The 12,296-nt window shown below is 32.8% G+C and overlaps 1 protein-coding gene across 6 annotated transcripts in view; it reads right to left on the bottom strand.

The window, feature by feature from the left end:
• LOC116425970 (uncharacterized) overlaps positions 1-12,296 on the bottom strand; it is a 151,044-nt gene that overhangs the window by 81,346 nt on the left and 57,402 nt on the right. The gene's annotated exons all lie outside the window — the stretch shown is intronic.

Genomic DNA, 12,296 nt, shown 5'->3' on the forward strand with positions numbered 1-12,296 from the left:
AAAATTTTAAGTTGATTAATTATTTAATGTCATTCGTCATTTTGCAATAAAAAATTAAATATAATCAATTTGTCTTAGTATATTGATGTGTGACTTCAGAGTCACGCGGGCCTATAGAGAGTTAACACGTTGAATGCCGATTTTACAGAGCAAAATACACGATGTAGGAGAAAATATAATATCAAAGCATTTGATTGAATTGCGTTGTCATTGTTGCACGGTTATTTTGCTAAACGTCAACGTCTTAGGTTGCATTGTTTCTAATATGGAACAGTTTTTAAAGAATCATCGTTTAATTCAGTGAATTATAGTAATTCGGTTTGGTTGGTGGTCTCCGGTGACAACAAGTTAGATGATAAATTTTCTTAGTGGAAATAGAAACAAAAGAAAGGATGAAAATTGAGAAACCAATTAATCTGGTCATTTGATCGGTTCCCGGTATGGTTAGTGTTAAGGTATTGGCTTCTGAAATTATTATACAACATATTTAGAAGCTATAAAAGAAGTGTTTTCTGAACTAGAAGAAACGAAGAAACGAGTGAATCCTTTAATAACTAGAAGGAATATTATTTATTCTATTATTAGAATAAGTATATAATAAATATGAGTAATACTATTTATTGGAAACGAAGGAAATATCCTCACTTGCTCTACATCTACATTAACTCCAGATTAACAGTTCACGATAGAAAAATAACATTTTCAACTCGAGGAATACTTGAACAGTATTCATATTTACCAATTTCTATCCGAAATCTCCTAACCTAGAGGTGAACCTTTAATATCGACTTAAGAAGGTTAACTAAGTTATCATTATTATCATTGAAAATTAAAAATTCTATAAATACTACTATTATCACCATAAATCTTATTATAATGTCGACAAACTTCGAATTTCTCGAAATTCATGCAATATCAATTTCTCTTTTCCCAACGAAGTTTGTCAATCCTAATTCTGCTCATTCAAAATTTCTCAATTCCAATCGGACCTTTGCGAATCTCATTTCTCGGTATCGGTTCAATGTAAACTGGTAGAAATGCCAGAAATTCATTATTCAGAGAAAGAGAAAAATTAGAATCAGCAATTTGAAACATTCGCGGATGTTCCGAAGTTACAACGTGCCGCCTGTATCTCGTGTTTAATCGTAGCCCTGCCTTTTCTTTTGCAACAGACGCGTCCCACTGTTCCAAGGATACTTTCGAATTAAGAGAAAATCTACATTTTCAACGAGCGGGTATTCCAGACGCGTAGATGAACCGAGGACCGCTTTTTTTTTAAGGGAAAAAGATCTGATTAACTTTCTACATGTTACACGGCGCGGCACGATTTTAGATAAAACCGCGGGTAAAAGTAATTTACTTTTCTATACGCGAAGCACAAAACGTCGCTCGTCACGAATACGCGACGCACCGTGAGTCTACGTTCACTCGGAGCGTTAAACGAGCCGCTCAGCGATTAACTCCGCGAAACGAAAAGTTGAAGAGAATTTCATTGAATTTGCGCGACACGTAAAGAACCGGCCGAGTTCCCCTCTTTTTTATTTAACCCTCTGTCCTGTGCTATTGTGCCAGACTAGTGACGAAACTTTTGACACTGAAACTACCCAGAAGTTAAATTGACCTTCCGAAGTTCCGCTTCAATTGATTTTAATCGAGACTTTCATTGATTTAATTCAGTTTGCGTATTGATGTATCGATTTCTTTAACACTAAAACTAACAGTCGAGTCGAATCGATCCACTTCAGAATTTTAATGTTTCATATTCAAATTACAAAGGCGTTTTTGCGAAAGATTTTAAATGAACTTCGCGTATTTGTACAGATAAAAGACTAGGAGAACCTTCAAATCTCCAGAAACGCATTATTCTAATTTGTATAAAAAGTTGAAAATAAGTCACTCCAACTACTTGGTAGTTTTAGTGTTAATCAGTTCTCAGAGAAACATCTGTTATCTTAATCATTGCAAAAAGAAGAAATCCGTTATGTTATTTGAAACCGTTTGGTAGTTTTAGTGTTCAACTGAATTTGAGAAATTTTAGTGTTATTCAGTCTTTTTTAAATATAAGTGACATATTACTTTTGTATTATTAACCTGTTGGACTGTGGAACTTCGTTTAAAATTCTCTTATTGTACAATAAAATCAATCAATGAAATGTATACTCGTGCTAAGAATTTCCTACATATTTATTTGAAAAAATGAATAATTCATCGATGAAGAAATGAATACCATTTTGCGTCTTAAAGCAACGTGTGTACTCGTTGAATGTAATTAACTGGTTAATTATTAATGTTTTCAGTTAACGTAGACATAGAGTAAATATCAGATTTGTTCGTTTTTCTAATAAATTATTGGCAATGTTGTTTCATGAAGAGCTGTGAAAGAAATCATAGGAAAAGAGGTTAGCATTGACTGCCATAGTTATAGAAGATTGAAGCTTTCAGATTGTTTGGAAATAGGTACAATAAGAAAATCGACTTCGAATAAAAATATCTAGTAATCTAAGGAACTAGATAATAGTGTAACGTAAATACTGTGAAATCTCTTAGAACTACTTTTAAGAAGATTTGTCTTTGTTTTAGAAGAACAAGTGATACTATACAAAATGTTCAGGATTCTCATGACAGTAGTTCTGAGTTCTCGATAAAAAAAGGTTCTGTTAAATGTTGTTGAATTATATAACAATTACCTAATACTAACTGATACTAACTACTACAATGATTAATATTACTATAATAATGAATAATATCAATAACATTGTAATATTAATATTTTTAATCAATCCAACAACATTGCCCAAAACCTGTCCTCTAGAACTCAGTTATTTTACTGATCGAAATTGTTGTCACGAAACTGTTAGTTTCCAATTTAGTCCAATGTAGTTAAAAATCTCCGAGATTGTGGGTGGATGTTACAAAACCAACTGTTCCAATTATAATACACTTTATCGTGCTCATTAGACGTTTGTAAGACACGTTGCGTAATTCTCGTTAAGGTCAGAAGAATAAATGAATCTATCCGACGAATGAACGAAAAATGTCGAACGACGTTTTCGTCGTTACGAACGTCTAATAAATTCACGTTAAACACTTGGGGCGTTGCATATTATTCGCGCTCAGAGCGGATACAATAAATAAAGAACAAACGCGTTGACCGAGCCAGATTCAATAATATTTCCTCGTAACTCGTGTTAGAAAGGAATCGAGTTCGATTTTCCGGCCAGCTAGCTGGTAGCTTCGCTAATATGTCTGTTCCTTGTTCGCTGGATCTACTTTCGCTGCGAATACACTCGGGACATACCACTTTTCACTAAAGATTTATCTACAACTCAAGCTTCGAAATTTTTAATCATTTATTTTTCGAATGAAGTCTCATGGAAAAGAATTTTATTCTGTTTATCGTTGCATGTTGGTTTGTTCCCTTTTTGATTATATAGTTTCGGAAATCGTAAATAATGTTGATACGAAAGGGCAACAAGTGTAACGAAAAGATACCGAAGTTTTTAGAGTTGACAGCAATAGGTAAAATTATTGATTAGTATAGAATCATTGATTAGTATAAAATTATTGATTAGTATAAGATTATGTAACGTTTTATTAACATAAAATTATTAATTAGTATAATATTATTGAATAATATAAAACTATTGGTTAGTATGAAATGACTCATTAGTATAAAATCATTGATCAGTATAAAATCATTGATTAATATAAAATGATTGATTAGCATAAAAACATCGATTAAAATATAACTATTTATTAGTAAAAAATCATTGACTACTACAAAATCATTAAACAGAAATTTATTACAACGGTTTTAACGATTCAATTTACAACGGAGAAAGAATAATGTAAAATATTCCTTCTATAACCTATCATTAAATATACATTGTGCTACTATATTCTGCGGTTTCATGATTAAATGAATAAATCAGCCGGACAAAAGGGCCGACGTCGAACCGAGACGCCGAAACGAGAGCATCGAGAAAAATGCCCGAACGTCGGTAGGACCGAGGGTATCGGGTGTTGTATCATTTTTAGTCGGCAAAAATTACACGGCACCGACGAAAATGTGACACGCGACGAATGAGAGCCGGGCTCGGCCCACCGGTTTGAACCGATACATATTTCATCGGTCGCGTGTGAACCGATCCACGCGTGTGCGTCTCGAGTGACTGATAGGTGGGCGGGTCGGCTCGTCGTTCTGTCACAACGTTCGACCCTACAGTAGTTTCTCGGAACAAAAATCGTGGCCCGACGGTAATCGAGTCCATCGGGGAAATCGACACGAAAACGCTGAGCGATTCGCCTCGTAACGTCGGCCGAGACACGTGCCGAACTTTTCAGATCGAATTTAACACGTTTGCTGCCACGGTGGTCACCGATGACCGGAGCTTCCAAAGTACTTGGAAATAACCACAATAAGAAAGTCAAAGTCGAAGAAAAATGTTTTGTAATATAAGCAGCTAGATAATAACGTAATATGAGTATATTAATAATTATTTCTAATACCAGTTGCCTTTGTTATGGAAGAATGAGTATTACTACGCAAAACGAAAGTCTCGTGGTAGTCAACGTGTTAACAGTAGAACAACCAAGCAGTTAAATTGACTTTTATTCTTCTGGAGATATAAAAGTATATTTGAGATGTTTTTTTTAACCCCATATTTTATGGTATACTCGTGATGAAGATTTCAAACAAAATTTGACGAATAGAAATATTATTGAATTCTTCTGAATTTAAGTTAAATATTATTTATATGGTATTAGTTGTTATACTTTAGGGCAGACCTAAATATAGAGTATGTTTAGAGTTTTTTTTTGTTTACTTAGTAAATTATTAATTGGAAAGTAGTCAGATTAATCACAAGTGGAAAAGAAATCATAGGGGCGGAAGTGTTTTAGTTAGCTTTTAGTTAGATCTTACGAGGAAAGGTATCAAACACGGAAATTAAAAGAATTATAAAACTTTGTGTGTAAGTAGAGTAAGTCAAGCCTAATGAAATTCTTTCCGTGCTGAATTTCACTTTGAAGGGTTGAAACCACCCCTGAAAAATAATTTTTCTTTCCTGTGGATTATCTTCAGAACGATAAGAGATAACAAACAAAAGTTTCAACAAAAAATACATTGTTCTCAAAATGGTAAAAGTCCATTTTCTTAAATTGGAATATTATCTAGCATCAGTTAAAATCGATGTCCTGACTCCATACTTATTAACACCGAACAATCTTAAAACTGTCAAATATCCACAATAATTTTAAAACTAAATAGTTTAATATATTATACAATTTGTTCTCTTGTTTTTAGAAAAATTCATATTTAAATCTTGGGAATTAGAAGTTTAAAAGTAGACAATTAAAATACATATTGTAACTGCATCGATCAAAATTCACCCAAACATTTACCAAATAATGTTTATAAAATTCAATACGAGTGAAATCGACTCGTTCCGTGAATCTAGTGGTAAACGCTCGATAGATCTAGCGTCAAGGCTGAAATAGTTTCGGTAAGCAGCGAGAGAAGTCGTGAAACAAGGGGTTGAAGCGTCCAGCACGCACGCAGAAGACGAGAAGCTAAGAAAAATGAAATTCATCTCGAGTCCATCGGCTCTGCTCTATCGCGCGCGGGAGAAAGCGCACGGAGAGGGATAGTGAAACGTCACTGCGCTAGTGTACGCGCTCTTGCGTCCTCGGAATGCAGCGAAATGCATATCCGATCAGCCGCAGCTTCTTTTCTCTCTCCTACATCTTCTGTACTTTTATTACAAACATCAAATGTGTATGAAAACAAGCTCGACCTTCATACGACCTCTACGCGGTGTACTATTGGGAAGTTAATTATGCGGAATTACGTCTTTCTTCGAAGCAATAGATTTTTATTCGAAACATGATTCACTGAAATTATTCTTGAAATAATATCGAAATTATCGAAGTATTTCAACAATATTTCATTTATGTGTGGTAATTTATGCAAGCGGTTCCAATTATTTACCCCGCCATGTATATACAGTATATACAAACTAAATTATATGGTAATTATAAAAATAATCAAAGTTTTAAATTAGTTACGACTGTTAATAATTCATAATAATTACAATTTTTATTCAGTAATTTAAAGAAATGAAGTTAATAGTAATAGTTGCAGTACTGTAGACTCGAGGGAAATTGATTGAGCTTAGAAAATAATTTTGAGTTAAAATTTTCAAATTTTCTTCTGACAACTAAGGCTCGAATAGTGTTCAGAGTTAACAAAATAGTGTTGATGTATACCTTAAAGCAATATAGGTATTTATAAGAGTCCTATGATTTCTTTCACAATCTCGACAATTCAATAAACACTAAACAATTTAATAGAAAAAGAAAAGAACTTGATATGTTAATCGAAACGTTGATTTTCTTCGACATATAAGAAATCGATAATATACATTTATTATCCATTTTCACTCCATTGGCTCCGCTACGGAAACATTAGTTCTCAACGTCGTCATGTACAACTGTCATAAATAAATTTGTCACAAACATTAGAATAAAACACCTTTCATATGAATACAAAATTAAATCAACAGTTTCCAGATAAGACCTTTCATTTTCAATGGTTTCACTAGAAAGGTCAGTTGGAGAATAGTATCAACAATATAAGTGGAGTGGAACGGGTTAACTGTAATATTATTATGAGATATAAAAACGATAGTAAATCAATCATTATAAGGAATCCTGACCTTTTAATTTCTTTTTGATTTTATTAGTAATAAAGCAAGTCTAACATATATTTACTACCGTATAAAAATTATATCAATTTTATACTAAAATTAACCGAAGTATAAATTCTTGTTTATAATCATACATGTTTGTTTAAAATTCTCTGGCATTTCTCGAATAGGTATACAAATTTCCCATACTCAATAGGTGAAGTACAATATTATTATAAAGATATAAAAGGGATAGTAAATCTGTATTTTTGATTTTATTAGTAACAAAGGAAATTTAACATATATCTAATATTGTATAAAAATTCTATCAACTTATATACCAAAATTGAGCGAAATATAAATCTTTGTTTATAATCATACATCTTTGTTTAAAATTCTCTGACATTTCTCGAATATGTATGAAAGTTTCCCTTAACACTCGAAGGGTTCAAAAGACTGTTTCTGCTGCATAGGAGTTCGATGAGTGTTTACTAGCCAGTCAAAATGTTGAATAGAAACGAAGATTATTGACGCGTTAGAAACAGCGGCAGGTTTCGTGCGATCGGGTCATAGAGTTCGCGCGAATTCGATTTATTCGAGTCGAGCGGGCTGGCACCTGTGCCGGACGGAATACGCAACGCCCCGTGGAAATTCGATATCGACCTGTCCTACTCTTCCTCAGCCCCTTTCGCTGTTCGTTGTCTAGGCAAGATACAATTTTCGAAAAGTTCAATCGACCCTTGCCTCGTGACCTGCTTCAACGGGACGCGATCAAGATGTTCAGGTTAAACATTTTGCACTTGAAAGTTTCTCATTAGAAATGTTAGACATCTGATTAGATACAGATGATATTTCTTGCAATTAATTTAAAGAGATATTACACGTGAATTAAGTAATTGGTTTGTTTTAATACTTAATATTTAAAATTTTGCTTTTTTAAAGCAAGTGGAGATCAAGAGATGCATTTCTAATTTAAACGCTTGATAAAGGGTTTTGATGCCTTCGAATCAAATTTTTAATGATTAATCTTTTTAATCGTTGGTGATGATTTTTCCTGTGTTCATTACAAAAAAATCGGTGACGCTATTGATTGATTTTTATGTGAAACATTAAGTGATTACATTGTTGTAATAATGATCTACAAGTTGTCCCCAAGTGGAATTTCGTATAACACTACTTATTCCTTCATAACAAAGACGAACGTTACCAGCAATAATTATTAATAATCTAACGATTAACGATCTAACGACATATTAATAAATATATACATATCAAAGTAGAATTTCTGTATGTATTAAGTAACAGAATAATCGATTAAAAATTTGTATATATTTATATACAATTATACGTCGCAAAATATTTTTCCTCGTTATCACTTCCTGTATTGCAATTACTTCCAAAGAATTTCAAGGTTACACGCTAACGAAAACTGCAACATAAGAAATGTTTGCCGTCGCATGCAGAAAATCATGATACCAAGGGTTAAGCTCACGGAATGAACCGCCGCGCGACTAGCCATTGCATCCCGATCCGTTTGGGATGGTAATATTAATGGCTGGTAATATTAATCGTCGTTGTACAGGAAATTAACTTGGCCTTGTTTTATCTTTGCATTCTGATGACTGCATCCGCGTGCAACCAACAGAGAGAGAGGGAGAAAGAAAGAGACAGCGAGCGGGCGCGCGAGAAACGTGTGTAACGCTCCGCGTGTTCCGCGCGCGTGTATATTAATTAAGTATGTGCGACTCGGTAAGTACGCGCGAAGGAAACGATCAAGGACTCGCTTTTACGAGTCAGAGCCAGGTGCGCACACACGCGCGGGGCCTTTTCCTGCGAATCGCTCGCGGAGCTTCCTATGCGCCCGGATGCAGAGAAAAACCGGCAAACAGCGATTTGTCAGCGTAATTTCATGCATACAAAGGAAATACTGTGTTAACGCTGGATATGCCGAGCAATTATTGGGGTTGGCAGGTAATCCGTATAAAAATTGGGACGAAACAGTTCTCCTCGAGTTTTGAAGATATTTATTGTAATATCTGAGTGAAACTATTTATTTTCGAAATCATTTGGGATATATAGTATGTTGATACGTAATCCTTATAAAAATTGGGATGAAACAGTTCTTTTCGAGTTTTGAAGATATTTATTGTAATATTTGAGTGGAACTATTTATTTTCGAAATCATTTGGGACATATAGTATGTTGATACGTAATCCTTATAAGAATTGGGACGATATAGTTTTTTTAGATTTTCGAAAATATTTATTGAAGTATTTAAGTAAAACTATGTATTTTCGAAAACATTTCGAGTATTGAATATTTTGAAAGTATCAATAATTGTGAAATGAGACAATTAAATTTGGCAGTTGCGGTAGTTCTACCGTTAACCCATTTACATCGTTATTATGGTAGTTGGAAGGTATAGGAATTATAAATAATTATTTAACTAATTTGACACTATCATCCTCAATAAATGTTCGGTAGTTCTAGGGTTAAGTTTTACTGGTAATTATTCATTTAGATTATATAAATTTTCATTATTCAAACTAAACGCTATCATTATAGCATTTGGAAACTATAAAGAACCATTTGATCAAGTTGCTAATTATTTATTAAAATTATTCAATTTGAAATTATTTAAACTACTATTATTCAAAGTATGCATAATCGTTATGCATGGAAAATATTGAAAAATATTTACATTAATAAATAAGAATTATAATATTGGCATATAATTTTATCATTATGTGTGTATCATTAATAGAAAATAAATACACAGATCATGACACGAAATTGTAATAATATAGTAAACACTGATGACGATGATAGTAACAGTGTAATAATATGGTAATAGTAATTGAATATTCATTGATAATCTGGTCTACTAGACAATGAATAATCAATCACCATTACCGTGATTTTATGTCACGGTCTAGTATGTACTTGCTTAATGTTCATCAATCATTCAAATGTAATGAAGAAAACGGAAAAATTCAACGACACCGGAATATTTTTCACTTTGCCGCATAATTCAAATAGATTAGGAACATTAACTACGTTCAACGTGGATTTCAGAAACTCGTTGATAATCATTGTTAACAATTCTAATAACATTCTTACCGAATCGAAACTATGCACATAGATATTATAAATTGCTAAGAAGATAATCAATGAGATAGTCAATTGTTTCCGCTTACTGTTCCTTCTGAAAGCCTAAGGCCATTCTCGCGGCCATTTTGACAGCGTTAATCAGTCGACAAGCCGCCAGAACTTCGTTCATAAATCAGTCAACATGTTTCGACGATCCTCAAGGCGATCGTTAAAACGTATTTCATAATCACTTATTATTCTTTAACTCTAAAATAAAAAATTTAACTTAGATGAGTATTATGTTTAACCCTTTAAACCTGTCTGTAACACGAATATATATTTCTTTCAGCAATACTTCTTAACGGCATATCAAAATTATAAACGAAACTTAAACTCTGGCACCTTAATTAATGGCACAAAAGATCAGAAATAAATTAGGCTATACAATAGTATAATAAAATAAGTTCTGTAAACAATAAAAACTTCGTTCTCCACTTTTCTGTTCATCGCTATAATATTTTCAATTATTTTTCGTATTTCTCTATTTATTTTTAATTATTCCTCTTATTCCCATTTTCAATCTCCTCAAGATCACCGATTCCAGAAACTATTTTCGTACTCGCCTATTCGTTAATTTATTCACGCAATTATACAATACGTCTGCCGACAGAGAGCACCTAATTTCCACGAAAAGTACGAGCGACACGAAGAAAGGTCACAGGGCATAACATGCTACACATATCATTCGCTTGACCTTCACGTAATCCTGAACACGTTAAGATTTTGTATGGAACCCTTACTCTTTGTTACATACCTTTCTGTCTGACATTCAGACATTTTCGAAATACTGCAAACTTTTTTATTTCGTCTATCTCGAATGTTCATATCTCGACAACGATCCACGCGAAAATAATAAATCTGTGTCGTTTCGAAATTGGCTTGGTATCGATTACGAAAGCACGTGGTAGAAAATGTAGTATTTTGTTAAAAAATTGTAATGTGACTTTTCAAGGTCAGCTCAAGGTCAAACGATTAATAACGCGATATGTAGCACTTGGCGTGCTATAAATTTCACTTTAAACATTTCCTCGTGATACTCATGTTCTTCTTAAAACAAAAAGAAAAGCAGATGTTTTCTGTTGACAGAAACACACTGTATACAGACGAAATCGATGCATAATGTGTGGAATTTAATGTAAAACTTCATTTTAAAGCCCGCGTAAAACGGTAATCGCATCACGCGATAAAATGGTCGTTCGTTTTCCGAGAGCAAATGAATAAATTGCCTCGGAATTTCGTTGGGTCGTCGATCCTTCTTCGAATCGTTGAAAGATGCATGCACACACACACACATACACACACACAGACACGCGATGGAAATCAAAGTTGGGCGAATTTTGTATATTAAAGTGGAATTGTGGAATTCATTTGTGAATGATAAATATCGATATCGTTCAGTGAAAACTTGTTCCTCCGATATAAGTGAATGCTTATTTGTTATTTGCAAATAAATCTTTATTTGTTATTGGAATTAAAATTTGTCTACTTTTGTCCTGTTCGAAGATTTATTCAAGTAAACGTTGGTTTGAATAAAAAATTAATCATTGGTCTCAAATAACTGCGTTAATTGTAAATCGAAGACTTTATTGCGAAACGTTAATTGTAGATCATTAATCTTTTGTTAAAGTAAGAATTATAACAAGAACAGAAATAAATTAGGCTACGTAACAATGTATTAAACTACATTGATAATAGATTGATTTGTTATATTATTATGTAGTCTAATTTATTTACGTTCTTTTGTAGTATTAATTTGGCAAAGAAGTGCCAACATTTGTTTTTTTTTGTATTTTTGACATGGTATTAAAAAATATTAATGAAATAATATAATTCAGTGGTCTAGGCTTAAACGAATACTTATTTGAATAAATTTACGAACGAGACACAGCCGGGTAGACTTCACTCCGAACAACGAATAAAAAATTCAAAATAATGAATCAAAGGGCAATAATAAAAATTGGCGAGCAACGAAAATGTTTCGAATTATTCTTTACCCTGCATATAACGGGAAAGTTATATAAAAACAGACGTAAACTTATAAATTATTTTTTACAAGAGTTATATAGAACAATTGCAAATTTTCAAATCATTTTCCATAAAATCTATATGTACAAAATAATCGTAAACTTCGGAATGATTTTTCATAAAATTCACATGAAACAACCGTAAACTTTGAAGTTATATTTTACAAAATTTACACAAGACAACCGTAAACTTTGAAAACATTGGAATTATTAAAAATTTTGGAATTTTTTAATAATTCATATGAAACGGTCACAAACTTCGAAATTATTTATTACAAAATTCACATAAAACAGTAAGCTTCATAATTACTCACTACAAAAGTTTTTAACAACTTTTCCATCAGTATCTAATAACTTCTACATCCCCAAAAAATCTTTTCCGGCAACCCGAAACTCGACCAATTCCTTCGATTGTCCTTTTCATCGAAAAAACGCC

Source organism: Nomia melanderi, chromosome 2, assembly GCF_051020985.1.
Source record: "Nomia melanderi isolate GNS246 chromosome 2, iyNomMela1, whole genome shotgun sequence".
NCBI lineage: Eukaryota > Metazoa > Arthropoda > Insecta > Hymenoptera > Halictidae > Nomia > Nomia melanderi.